At 43.7% G+C, this 14,343-nt stretch overlaps 1 long non-coding RNA gene across 1 annotated transcript in view; it reads left to right on the forward strand.

Moving 5' to 3' along the window:
- The first annotated feature begins 8,490 nt into the window (after positions 1-8,490).
- LOC108517875 (uncharacterized) overlaps positions 8,491-14,343 on the forward strand; it is a 22,117-nt gene continuing 16,264 nt past the window's right edge. Inside the window, exons 1-2 of the long non-coding RNA XR_001882233.1 lie at positions 8,491-8,668; positions 10,786-10,875. This is a non-coding gene — a long non-coding RNA (uncharacterized LOC108517875). The remainder of the gene's footprint in view (positions 8,669-10,785; positions 10,876-14,343) is intronic.

Below are 14,343 nucleotides of genomic sequence, written 5' to 3' on the forward strand. Positions count from 1 at the left end.
TTTTTGATAGAGACAAAGTTTCACCATGTTGGCCAGGCTGGTCTCCAACTCCTGGGCTCAAGTGATCCTCCTGCCTCAGCTTCCCAAAAGGCTAGGATTACAGGCCTGAGCCACCATGTTCAGTTTTGGAATATTATTCACCCATAAAAAAGAAGAAAGTCCTGTTGTTTGGCACAACATGGATGAATCTGGAGGACATCATGCCAAGTAAAATAAGCCAAACACAGAAAGACAGATACTGTATGATTTCACTTATGTGTAGAATCTTAAAAATTTTTTTAATTAAAAAAATTTTTTTTAGTGACAGGGTCTTATTCTGTTGCCCAGGCTGGAGTGCAGTGGTGCAGTCATAGCTTACTGCAGCCTCAAATGCCTGGGCCCAAAGCAATCCTCCTGCCTCAGCTTCCTGAGTAGCTAGGACTACAGGTGTGCAACACCACACCCAGCTAAATGTGTCGAATCATTTAAAAAAAGAGTCAAACTCATAGAAGCAGAAAGTGAATTGGTGGTTTCTAGGGGCTAGGAGGTTGGTTAAAGGGTACAAACTTTGTTATAGAATGAATAAGTTCTGATAATCTAATGTATAGCATGATGATAATAGTTAATAATACTGTATCGTTTACTTGAAATTTGCAATGAGAATAGATTTTAAGTGTCTTCACTACACTCACACACATAAATGGTAACTAACTGCATTAGTTAGGGATGGATGTGTTCACTCATTTGATGTAATCATCTCACAATGTATATCATATATCAAATCATATTGTATACCTTCAATATATATAATTTTAATTTGTCAATTACACCTCAATAAAGCTGGGGAAAAAATGAACTCTTTCCCTGAGTAAAAACTGGGGGACTCTGAGTGCTGCTAAGTTCAAGGCAGCCTTGGAGCAAAGGTACAGGAGAGTACTGCTGAAGCAGGGCGTTGAGATACTGCCGCTCGGGGCCAGCACTTGTCTAACATGATGGAGGAGCATGAACACAGGAGATGGTTTGGCACTGACAGTGGGTTCTTGTCTGAGAAGACCACTTGAATCCTTTCTTCTGTCCCTGTCTCACCTTCAAGGTTGATCTGTACCATCTTCATTTCATCCTTCTCCTCCCATCCACAACAAGGCTGCAGTAAAACACACACCTAAGGCTTTAATAAGAGAGTTATTGGGTCAGGCATGGTGGCTCACGCCTGTAATCTCAGCACTCTAGGAGGTCGAGGCAGGTGGATCACTTGAGGTCAGGAGTTCGAGACCAGCCTGACCAACATGGTGAAACCCCATCTCTACTAAAACTACAAAAATTAGCTGGGCATGGTGGCACACGCCTGCAATCCCAGCTACTCAGGAGGCTGAGTCAGGAGAATCACTTGAACCCAGGAGGTGGACATTGCAGTGAGCCAAGATTGTACCCCTGTACTCCAGCCTAGGCAACAGGGCAAGACTCCATCTCAAAAACAAACAAGAAAAACAGTATATACAAATTTTGAATTACAGTAAATATTCCCTGATTTTCTAAGTAAACTACCATAACCTTGCTATTACTAACATCTAGTTTGGAAAGGGTCTTTTTAAAAAAGTTTCAGGCTGGCAGTGGTGGCTCACACCTGTAATCCCAGCACTTTGGGAGGCTGAGGTGGGCAGATCACTTGAGTCCAGGAGTTCAAGACCAGTCTGGGCAATATGACAAAACCCCATCTCTATAAAAATTACAAAAATTAGCTGGGTGTGGTGGTGCGCACCTGCAGTTGCAGCTACTCAGAAGGCTGAGGTGGGAGGATCACTTAAGCCTGGGAGGCAGAGGTTGCAGTGAGCTGAGATTGTGCCATTGCACTCCAGGGTGGATGACAGAGCTGACCTTGTCTCAAAACAATAAAATAAAATTTAAAAGTTTCATATAGCAATTTGAATTTTGGGAAGCGTTTTCTTGTGTCCTCTCCTCTCTCCCTTTCTTTCCTGTCTCATTTCTGCTTGAAAGTGCTTTGTGATCACAGTGTCCCAGTATTATTTATTACTTTGTGACTTTTACAAGCAGCAATTAACCAACAGCATTATTCTTCAAGATGTATGTCTTTTTATAATTCAATGGTAAGTGCGTTTTCACAATTCTGTTGAACTACACCTCTTCAAACCTTCAAGATTGCCAGGATGAGTTAGGAAGAAACAGGATCTGGATCAGTTTCCTACAAAAGTGTCAATATTTGTTAAAACAAAGAGTACCCCCAGTGGAATGCCATCTGTCCTTGTCTTTGAGGGCCTGCCGGAAAATCTTTTCCCAGCCAAGAGACAATTATTTGGCATAACTGACACACATTCAGTAACATGGCTTACAGATCAGAAACTGGCTTATCTAGCCCGGGCGCGGTGGCTCACATCTGTAATCCCAGCACTTTGGGAGGCTAAGGCAGGTGGGTCACCTGAAGTCAGGAGTTCGAGACCAGCCTGGGCAACATGGTGAAACCCCGTCTCTACAAAAAACACAAAAAATTAGCCAGGCGTGGTGGCAGACACCTGTAATCGCAGCTACTCGGGAGGCTGAGGCAGAAGAATCGCTTGAATTTGGGAGGTGGATGTTGCAATGAGCCGAGATTGCACCACAGCACTCCAGCCTGGGTGACAGAGCGAGACTCTGTCTAAAATAAATAAAGAGGTGCTTTGTTATGTGAAAACTGGAAGTATAGTAATGTGTTTCATTTTTGAAAGTATAGAGATTGTTTACCAAAGTATTTCCCATAGGAAGCTTTTAAACAGCAGGATTACCTAATTGATTTAAACATTCAGTTCATTAACAAGTTGTTGTACAGCATTTTAGAAAGTAAGCAATTGATAGGTAAAACACAAGGCCCCTCTCATGGTTTTGTTGTTTGAACTATGCTGTCTCTGAAGCAAGTAAACTCACTACTTTCTCCTATTACGGATGGAAACATAGTTTTGTTGCAGTTTTCAGGCTGAAGCATGACACACTAAGTCTAGCACCTCAGAGTGTTGCAGTTCCCAGGTCTATGCTGGTACCTCACCCCCATCACCAATAGCCTTTCTTTTTAGGAGGCAAGTGTGTTCAACATGCTTCTGAGTATGGTCAGTTATCTGACTTGAGTTCCAAAGGAGGGTTTTAGCTACCTCAATTCCTCTGGAGAAAACTCAATATTCCTTCAAATAGTAACCTGAAGAGTAATTCAGAAGGTCATCTCAGGTGGGAATTGTGAAAGTTGATCAATAAATTGGGTCATCTTTGTTCTACCCAACTAAAACAGTTGAGAGGCCAGGGGGAGAAGGCCCTCAGGGTACATAACATTGCTCCAAGAATGTCATTCTCTGCAAGCCTGGCTGCTGAAACTGCCTGCTGTAGCCTAAAGCCAGTTTTATCTACTAGCTACTGAAACTACCTCCTGTGACTCTAAGAATTATTTTACCCTTTGCCATCATTTACCAGTCAAAACTTGCCAGCTTCCTAAAACCTTACTAGTGCCAACGAACTTTCTCAAAGAGCAATATGTAACATTTATCCTTTTAAATAAAACTTCTGACCTTCTCTTTGTTCTTCAGACATACTGAAGACCACCTGGTCTGTGTGTATGGCCCAAATGGCAATTCTTTCTTCCCAAATAAAACATTTTAATTTCAGAGATTTGGCTGTGTATTTCATTTGAGTTCAACAAAGTGAAATTCTTCAAAATGCATTAGACAGTTTTCAGGGCCCATTTCTCCTCCTGCAGTGGATTGCTCAGTGGGATGTTTGCCACTCAGAATTTCTATCCATCTGTGTCTCCTCTAGCTCTCCCTGAAAATGAATTAATTTGGAAACCTCAAACCGTCTGTAGAGTCTGACTCCACAACATTCTTGCAGCCCCCAAACACTCCATCCAGCTATGCCATTCCTTCCCAATTTATTTTCTACAGATACTGCCACCCTTTATTTAGATCTTCATCGAATCTCACTTTTCCCAAGAAAAGAACAGTCATCCCAGCCTCAGCCAGGGTCCTAGGCCAGCTACTGCAGTTGTCCCTCCCTTAGGTTGGAATAGACCAGGAGTCTGTGTCTTCTTCCACTGCAAGGCATTCAGCTGCTCTGCAGACATCTTAGCACAGTTTAACCAGATACAGCTAATCTAGGAGGACCTTGGCCACCATGGAAACACATAATTCCAGCCTCCAAAGATACATGGGCATGTTTACCAAATTGGTTTTTGTATGTGCTAAGTTAATTAATTAATTCAATAAATATTTCATGGGCACCTGCTATATTTAAGGCATTGATCTGAGAACACTGTTCCATGAATAAAACAAAGTCCCAGATCTAATGGAGCTTGCAATCCACTTGGGAGAGACAGACAACAGATTTTTTTTTTTTTTTCCAGTGGATACTAAGTGATAAGAAGAAAAATAAAACAGGGGCAAAAGAACGAAGGGGAGGAGAGTGATGGTATGTAGATGGGATCATCTACCTGTGTTACGTAAGGAAGTGGGCAGGGAAAGTCTGACCTGAAAGAAGGAGACAGCCACACAGTTATTGGTGGTTGGGAAAGAGTATTTCAGGAAGTGTGAATAGCGAGTACAAAGACCCTGAGGCAGGAGAGTACCGACCACATTTGAGGAATGGAGAGAGGCCAATGTAGGAGGAAGGAAAAACTGTATTATGTACCAAATCATACTGAACATCACAGACTGTGGTGAAGAATTTGTATTTCATTCTGAGAAGGGTAGGAAGCTAGTAGAGGATTTTATTTTTATTCGTTTATTTTTATTGAGATGCAGTCTCGCTTTGCCAGCCAGGCTGGAGTGCAGTGGCACGATCTCAGCTTACTGCAAACTCCGCCTTCTGGGTTCAAGCGATTCTCCTGCCTCAGTCTCTTGAGTATCTGGGACTACAGATGTGCACCACCACACCTGGCTATTTTTTATTTTTAGTAGAGACAGGGTTTCACCGTGTTGGTCAGGCTGGTCTCAAATTCCTGACCTCAAGTAATCCTCCTGCCTTGGCCTCCCAAAATGCTGGGATTACAGGCGTGAGCCACTGTCCCCAGCCTATTAGAGGATTTTGAACGGGAAATGAATACATACAAAACACAATATGTCACACATAGTGAGTACTGAAAAAAGCCTACCTTTAATTTTACTTTTCCTTGACTCTAAAGGAGCTCTCTATTCTGCTTTATAAAATTGTGTTGTCTTTTCTAATGGTATTGTCTTTTGTAAAACTGACAGAAAAGATGGAAAGCAAATATAAAAATCCTGGTCTTGTAATCTCTAGGTGAAATTTCCACATCCTACGTCTACAGAAGATAGGACTATTGGAAAACTAAGGCCCCATGTCCAAGGCTTTAGGTCCTTCTCTACATTTTGCTGCTCAGCAATGTATTTTTTTAAAAAACTTCTTCTTATGGAAAATTTCAAATTCAATGCAAAATTAGATAGAACAGCCATCTCCAAGCAATTATGAATTCAAGGCTATTCTCGTTTCTTCTATTCTGCCATCCATTTTCTTTCCCTTCCTTACACTGAATTATTTTGAGGCAAATTCAAGACATATCTTTTCATCCATGAATGCTTCAGTATGTATCTCTAAAATAAAATCTTTTCTTTTGCATTGCCACAATACCATAATCACACCTAAAAGTTTAACTATAATTTCTTAATACAACCAAAAATCCAGCCAGTTATGACATTTCCCTGGTTGTTTCATTAATGTGTTTTTAAAAATAGTTGATTTGTTTAAATCAAGATTCAAATACTGCATGCATTTGGTTGATAGGTCTTATAAATCTGAAAAGAATAAACGTGATTATTTACCCTGCCGTCCTTTTTGTTTTGAGACAAGGTCTCACTCTGTCACCCAGGCTGGAGTGCAATGGCACGATCTTGGCTCACTGCAACCTCCATCTCCTGGGTTCAAGCGATTCTTGTGTCTCAGCCTCTGGAGTAGCTGGGACTACAGGCACATGCCACCACACCCAGCTAATTTTTGTATTTTTTGGTAGAGAAAAGGTTTCACCATGTTGGCCAGGCTGCCCTCTTTCTTTCTTTTCTTTTCTTTCTTTCTTTCTTTCTTTCCTTCCTTCCTTCCTTCCTTCCTTCCTTCCTTCCTTCCTTCCTTCCTTCCTTCCTTCCTTCCTTCCTTCTTTCTTTCTTTCCTTCCTTCCTTCCTTCCTTCCTTCCTTCCTTCCTTCCTTCCTTTCTTTCCTTCCTTCCTTCCTTCCTTCCTTCCTTCCTTCCTTCCTTCCTTCCTTTCTCTTTCTTTCTTTCTTTCTTTCTTTCTTTCTTTCTTTCTTTCTTTCTTTCTTTTTCTTGTCATTTATTTGTTGAAGAAACTTGACCATTTGTTCCTTAGATGTCCCTGATTCTGGATTTTGTTGAATGCATTCCCATGACATTGGTGAAAATGTTTCACTTCCTTCTATATTTCCTACAGAGAGTAGTCAGTTCTAGAGGCGTAATCAGGTGGGATTTTTTGGCAAGACAACCTCATAGGAGGTGCTGGGAACTTCCCATTGCATCCCATCAGGAGGCGTCCTGCCTCGCTGCCTCTTTTTGTGTTGTTAGGATTGATGGGTGGGTTCAGTTGGCATCAGCCTGATCCATTTATGATTAAGTTCTCTGTGACTTTTCATCTAACAGCTTTAGCTGCCATTGACAGTCACTGCCTACAGCAGTAGGGTTCCTACAGTGTGCTTTTCATAGAGGTGAGGTGCTCTGACCATTTTGCTTTTTAATTAACGTTAAAGCAGCTCTGTTTTGGGCAACCAAGTTCATGGGACTCTCTGAGGGAAAAAAATGGGGGTGGAGGTGAAGGAGGGATTAGTGACGAAAACGTGAGGAAAAAGCTGCTTCTGTTGGCCTCCTCTTTCCGCAGCCTCCAGTGCCACTGCCCCTGGGAAGCTCTGCAGGAAAGAAGCCCATTTAGATTTGTTTGATTCTGTATTTTCCAAGTTCACTTGACTACGAACATTGTATTCTATGTGGAGTCCTAATAAGAGAAAGGGAGTTAGGCTGGTGGGAGCAGGGGAAAAGAAAAGAAAAGAAGCTTTAAGGCTGCCTTTCTTCATGGTCCAGGACATGTAGCCCTCCTGCACAAAAACTCACAATCTTCCTGTACTGACTTATCACCAGACCCTCGGCTGATAGAAAAATCCAAGTTAGCTCACTGCAACCTTGGTGTTACCAGCACAGCATAACATATCGGTATAGCCCTCTCCAGCACAAGCAGCATCTTATAAAATCCCCAGCAAACTTTTGTCTCCTGGCCGTCAGCTCCTCTCTCGCTGATCTGCCCATTGCACTCTTGCAATGTATTTTCATACTTTCTCCTATAAATCTGTCTTTTTTTTTTACTTACAATTGTCTTGGTAAATTCCTTAACTATGTGCCACCAGCCCCAGCTAGTCACTACTTGCAACATTGCTTATCATATTTTTTACTACCCACTGGAGTAAGCTTTGGAGAATACTGTTTTAGTGTCTAGGTTACTTAAAATAATGCCACTTATTAATATATGCATGTGTTCCTTAGCTGTCTGGAACCAATCTGACAGTCTTCTGGCGGCTGTGTTCACAATAAGCTGAATGCATTCTTAGATAAGCCCTGGATGGCAGAATTGGCAATATTTCTGGCAAAAGTTCACCTGGAAACTCTGAATTGACATTGTATCCCTGGGAATGAATGCTGGAGGTAAAGAAGAAAACATCAATTTCATGTATCACCTCAATCTTACAGTGCTTGCTGGTAGCCCCTGTGATAAACCTTCAAGAAATGCCACCTTAGGGTGCACCCAGGGATGCTAGTACTAGCTATAGTTACTCTTTGTCTTCACTGCTTTCCTCCACATAATCTCTGAAGCACACCTAGGGAACCACTCCTGTTCTGTTTCCCTGAGTCACAGTGCTGTCAACTCTGTCACCACTTGCACAGTATGGTTAGCTGATAGCAAATGAGACATTGGAGAAGTGATGTAGTAGAGGCCTTGACTTTTATTTATTTATTTATTTATTTATTTTTTGAGAAGGAGTCTTGCCCTATTGCCCAAGCTGGGATGCAATTGCACAATCTTGGCTCACTGCAACCTCCACCTCCTGGGTTCAAACGATTCTCTTGCCTCAGCCTCCTGAGTAGCTGAGATTACATGCGCCCGCCACCATACCCAACTAATTTTTGTATTTTTAGTAGAGATGGGGTTTCACCATGTTGGCCAGGCAGGTATTGAACTCCTGACCTTGTGATCTGCCTGCTTCGGCCTCCCAAAGTGCTGGGATTATAGGCATGATAATCTGCCCCTTGACTGACTTTCTAAAGGCAGGGATTTCGTAGTGTTTCTTTCATGTGGCCTTTAGGAAGAAGCGTCCACTCTCATTGTGTTTCACTTACCAGTTTGCTTTTAAAGAGCCAGGACCAGTCCACTAGCTGTGCGGAGTGCTGACCTCATGGACAACAGCCCTGCCCTCATAGGATATCTGAGCTTGTCATAATTCAGGTGGGCTCTGCAGGGAAGCAGGGGCTCATGGGGAGTGGGAGGACGCTGGGGAGAAGATGAGGTGTGAGTAGTCCGGTGTGAGGGAAAATGGCGATCCTGGGCCAACTTACGATTAAGAGGGTCGAGTCCTGTGACTGCTGTGAAGTAACCAGGATTTCATATAGAGATGGGACTCAAAGTCAGCCCAGGTGCAGCATGGTGGTCCCAGGTAAGAGGTTTGCTTTGATAGGACCCCAGCCAGGAGCTGGCAACACAGAGTCAGGGCCAAGCCCCTGGGGAAGGGACCTGGTAAGAGCTGGACAGGGTGCCAGGATCCCAGCAATGAACTGCCTTGGTCCTGATGGGCTCAGAAATTAGGCAGGGCTGAGTATGCTTATGGGAGGCTTCTTTGGCTAAAATAATAATACCTGGCCTGGCGTGGTGGCTCACACCTGTAATCCCAGCACTTTGGGAGGCCCAGATGGGAGGATCACGTGAGATCAGGAGTTCGAGACCAGCCTGGCCAAGATGGCAAAACCCCGTCTCTACTAAAAATACAAAAATTAATGTGATGGCAGGCTCCTGTAATCCCAGCTACTTGGGAGGCTGAGGCAGGAAAATCATTTGAACCTGGGAGGCAGAAGTTGCGGTGACCCAAGATTGCGCCACTGCACTCTAGCCTGGGTGATAGAGTGAGACTCTGTCTTAAAAAAAAAAAATAGCAGGGCCTAAACATTAACAGACACATCCTAGTATCTAACACTATAGGACAGGTTGAAATGGAGAGCCAGGATAATGGAGTGATTAAAACTATAGATGCTGATGCCAGCCTTCCAGGGTTCAAATCCTAGCCCAGGTGTGTGACCTCAGGCAAGTTGCTCTACCTCCCTGTGTCCCAGGCTCCCCATCTATAAAGTGGAGACAAATACTTCCCTCATAGTGTTGTTATGAGGATTAAAGGAGTTGAGATACGTAAAAGCACTTAGAACAGTGCCTGGCACAAGGTCAAATGCTGAGGGTTACCTGTTAATATCAAATTGTGGGTTTAGAGGACAGATCAGTGATTTCAGCCCGGTGCACTCTGAAGAAAGGAGCGTAACTTCAATAAGGTGTCCGAGAGCTGAGTGCAAGCTGGATAAGCCATGGTAAGGAGGGGGTGCTCCAGGGCAGGTGGACAGGAGCCGAGGCAGGGAGGGAGCAGACATAGCCGCCAGTGAGAGAGTGAGGGAAAGCTGTGGTCCTCGTCCCCACAGACAGCTATTTCGAGGATAAGGAGGGTCATAGACCCCCTTCCCAGGCCTAGGTCATGGTTTGCTGCTCTCTTCCAGGTAAGAAGGGAGTGATGGCCGGCTCATATCTGTGTCTCTAGGTTACTTGATTTCTCCTGGTGGCCTCCTTTCTAGAGGCCCCCATGCATCTCCCATCCTGTTCTCTCTCTTCAGGTCACTCACAAAAGTTTCAAACTTAATGTCAGGTTATAATTTTTCATTTTCTGATCACTCAGCTTGCTTTTGCTTTTTTAAAAAATATATACAAGAAAAGAAGATTTGGCTCATTCTGGAGTTTTCTTGGGATTCTGAAATACATTTTTCCTTCCTCTTGATAATAGTTCGATGAAAGTGGGGTGGGGAGAGTGCCAAGTGCCTCAAAGTCCCAGGGGTTCAGAAGTTTCTGCGGCGGCCGGCTGCCTGGCCTGTCTGCACCAGGGGCTCTGTGCAGTCACTGCCCCAGCTTTTCAGCTCAGGAATCCGGCCTTCTGTGCCAGTACCATGCCAGCTGCCCAGTGCAGTGTCTCCAGCCCCACTTTACTGCCCTCTCATGGTAATCTGGGGCTCTAATGCCAGGCCAAGGAACTACTATTGCCCCCTCCTGATACCATCCATTTTCACTTTTGTCTTGGAAAAATCTGGCCCCTTACACTTGGGGCTCTAGAAATATACTGATGATTTTGTTTAACAAAATTTTGTTGAAGCTAGATGTTGTAGTTCATGCCTGCAGTCCCAGCACTTTGGGAGGCCAAGGTGGGAGGATGACTTGAGCCCAGGAGTTTGAGACTTCATCTCTCAAAAAATCTAAGAAAACCATCAGCTGGACATGGTGGTGTGCACCTGTGGTCCCAGCTACTTGTGAGGCTGAGGCGGGAGGATGACTTGAGGCCAGGAGTTCAAGGCTGCAGTGAGCTATGGTTGTGCCTCTGCACTCCTTATTTTATTGTTATTTTTAGAGACAGGGTCTCACATCCTCTGGGTCATTCCTCAGCTCTATACTTCTGCACAAAATCATCATGAATATTGGGCTTCTAGTTCTTCCCACCGCTCACTTCTATGTCCCTCTGTCTTCTCTCAGCAGCACCTCTGGGCCAGTCCAGCGAGGTGTAGTGTGAAGCTGAGCCCTCGGTTCATCCTTGGTTCCATTGTGAAGTCACACAGCAGCTTGGTGGGTTAAAGGCAAACCTCATGGGTGTCTAGTAAGCCTTGATTGTTTCTAACAGACTGCTTTGGCATTCTCTAATTAGCAGCCTCAGTCCCTGTGTCAGTCTGAGAGCCACCTTCCAATTCATAATCATTGTCAACCTTAAAAAGTAGGTACAAGTCCGACAAAATGGTGGCACATGTCTGTGGACCCAGCTACTCAAGAGGCTGAGGCAGAAGAATTGCTTGAGTCCAGGAGTTCGAGGCTGTAGTGAGCTATGATTGCACTACTCCACTCCAGCCTGGGCAACATAGCAAGACCCTTGTCTCTAAAAACAAAAAAGTGGTACAGTATCTATTTGGTCCTGCCCACTTAGCAAGCATGAGATGCTAAAGCTCTCATTATTTGTTGCTAAGTTCTTTGTGAATCTGAGTCAGCTGGTTATTTTCCCTGTTCACAGAGGAGGTATGTGCTTCTCTGTGCTTGGCAGTCTGGGTGAGGAACAAGGTGGTGGGGTGCTACTAAGGCCAAATACAAGGCCTGCCTCCCTTCCATGACATCTGCAGACATGATTTCAGGGCCAGGTCTGGGTACTGCTTGAAACAGTACTTTCTGAAGGAAAGTACCACAGAAGGAAATTGCCTCATAAGAATAAAAGGAGAACTTCAAACATGCTGTCAATATTTGATGAAGCAACCAGTTCAGGTCACGCTGGGTAGTCAACCTCTCTTGGGTTGAGAAAACCATGGCTAATCAGGAAGCACACCTGAGCCAACTTGCTCACGAGCTGAAATATTCAAATGTGGGCACAAAGCAGTTACCTAAGTCTTGCACCTGCTGTGACTCAGCACACACCACAGTGTCAAATCGAGATTTAACAGGATGCCAGTACCAGCAGCAGAAAGAGCATTTCACAATGATGCCACCCAAATGGTGCCCGGGAAGGGAGGAGAGAGCCCACTGCGTCCTGCCGTCAACTATGCAGGACTTTCTGGAACCTTTCATCTAACAGCAGGGGACGGGCTGATGTCTGGCTTCCTTGGAGTAGCTTGCAAAATAAATTAGCATGGATCTGACATTTCACATTTGCCAACTGTAGATTTTTAAAGTGTATTGAGTGGTGTGTGTGTGGGGGGGTTGGTTTCATGATTGCTGCTAAAAATTTTTGCCACTCACATGACTATATACAATTTTCACTGATTTAATTACTGCTTAGAAAAGAAGTTGCCAGATTGAGGTGCCCAGGAGAAGACATGAGTAGCATGCATCATATTACTCATGGTGTCCAAGGCAGAGTCAGTATTGCTCAAAACCTTTCAGCAGCCTTTAGTCTACATCCAGTGGTTTTAAAGTGATATGTAATTAGCTGACTTATTTTGTGGTCCCTTCTTCATGATTGTGCCTTGGACAAGTATCAAAAGAGATCTGCCTGCAGGTGTTTATATAAATCTTTCAATTCAGTATCTTGTGGGCTTATGGAAGTGCTTTCAAGTGCTTATGGGAGAAAATCTTGAAAAGATGGTAGACCCATTTATAGGAGAGGTGGCAAACTATGTACTGTTTAGAATACAGAAAAAAAAGATGTATGTATCTGCTCTAGGCATTTTATTAGAACACAAGGCTTACTCTATAAGGAGTAAAACCTAAGGCTTGGCAGCATTTTTAATACTCCAGGGACTGCAGCTAATGTGGAAAGGGCTAATTTGGTTCATGGCAAGATCCAAATAAGTTCTAGAATAATTAGAAAATCCAACTCAAAATAAGTGTTGACTGAGTGGTTCTGAGACTGAGAGCTGTTCCTGGCAGGTGGGGTGTCTACCACCTGGATGCATTTGAATCATCGTCACAGAGCAGGCGAGGACCTTAGCTGGCATCTCCTCCAGCTTCCCCTGCTTCGAGTCCTGCAATTGATTCTTTGACAGTCTAGATGGTTGAACATGTCCGGGACCTCACAGGCAGCCTAGCTCATGGATGCTTGCCTTGCTCGAAGTTTATAAAGTCCTCCTGTGGCTTCTAACCATGAGGCCTGATCTCTGGAACTTCTCACAGTGAATCTCACTTCTATAAAACAGGCTTTCTAAGATTTGAAGTTAGGGCTTATGTTTCCCATACTCTCCCTTTTCCTTTTCCAGGCTAGTTCTGTAGATCTGGGTGCTTCTGAAGTTGCTCACTTAATCAATGAGGGTGAACTTCCCATAAAGCAGTGCTTCGGCCAAGCAATAGCAGTAGCTGTGCTTCTGAACCAGGCTCTCCAAAAGGCCCACATGCACTTTTCCAGACCAGCACCCATTCCTCCCTGGCAGTTTCCAGATCTTTTACCATCATGCAGGACAGTTTTCTGGGTGGCCTTGGATGGGCCCAGTTCTCCCCAACTTTCTTGCTTGCAGTTCTCAAGAATAACTGTAGAAAGTGCTGGGAGTGCAACATCCCGAGATAGGGAGGGACTGACTGGAACAGCCTGAATTCTCTCCAGCTCCCCCACTAGAAACAGGATGTCCTTCAATGCTTTATCCCAGCAACTCATGTTCCCTGGGGTATAAAACCCAGGGAGGTCGCTTTTTGGGGGACCTTCAGCTGCTGGGCAAGTGAAGCACATGTGGGAGACTCCATCCACTCCGGGCAGCTTTCCTGAGCCCTGGGGAACCAGCTCACCCTGAATCCTGGGCTTCTGTTGTCTTCGATGCCTGTCTGAAGTAATAAATCCCCTTCATGTAACTTGTGTGTGGGTGTTCAGTCTCATCCGACTCAAACAAGTTAATTACCAGTGTTTTGTGAATCTGCTTTACACATTCTGGAGGTCCACCATGAGATGGGCATCAATTAGCTAATGGTCTTAAAATGGATGCCCAGCAAAGAAATGAAATATGGTGGGTGTAGTCTGGTCAGAGCTCCCTTTTCTGGACAATGTAATTTTAAATGGTTGGGCAGGTTGAGAGATTCACCTACCTCCTTTCGGCTGTATTTAACGTTTCCTGAACATCTTTTACAAATTATTATTTGTATGATGTAAATTATTTAATTTAATATGACCATTTTGGAAACAAATTTGGTATAGTAAAGTTGACCCAGCAATTCCATTTATAGTTGTATACTCTACAGAATCTCTTGCACATGTGTACCAGGAGACATGTAAAGATTGTGCATGGTAGCATTGTCTGCAATAACAAAAACAAGCAAACCAAACTGGACATATCCCAAATGTCCATTAATAGGAGAATGAGTATATTATTCACTCTTTTTTTTCTATTTTTTTTATTGTGGTAAAACATACACAACCTAAAATTTACAACGTTAACCATTTTTAAGTGTCCAGTTTAGTGGCATTAAGTATATTCACATTTTTGTTGTGTAACCATCACCACCATCCGTTTCCAGGATGTTTTAATCTTCCCCACCTGAAATTCTGTACCCATCAGGGTTCTCTAGAGGGACAGAACTAATAGGATAGCTATGTATATATATATAAAATATATAATGTATATTATATATTAA

Source organism: Rhinopithecus bieti, unplaced genomic scaffold, assembly GCF_001698545.2.
Source record: "Rhinopithecus bieti isolate Rb0 unplaced genomic scaffold, ASM169854v2 scaffold_40559, whole genome shotgun sequence".
NCBI lineage: Eukaryota > Metazoa > Chordata > Mammalia > Primates > Cercopithecidae > Rhinopithecus > Rhinopithecus bieti.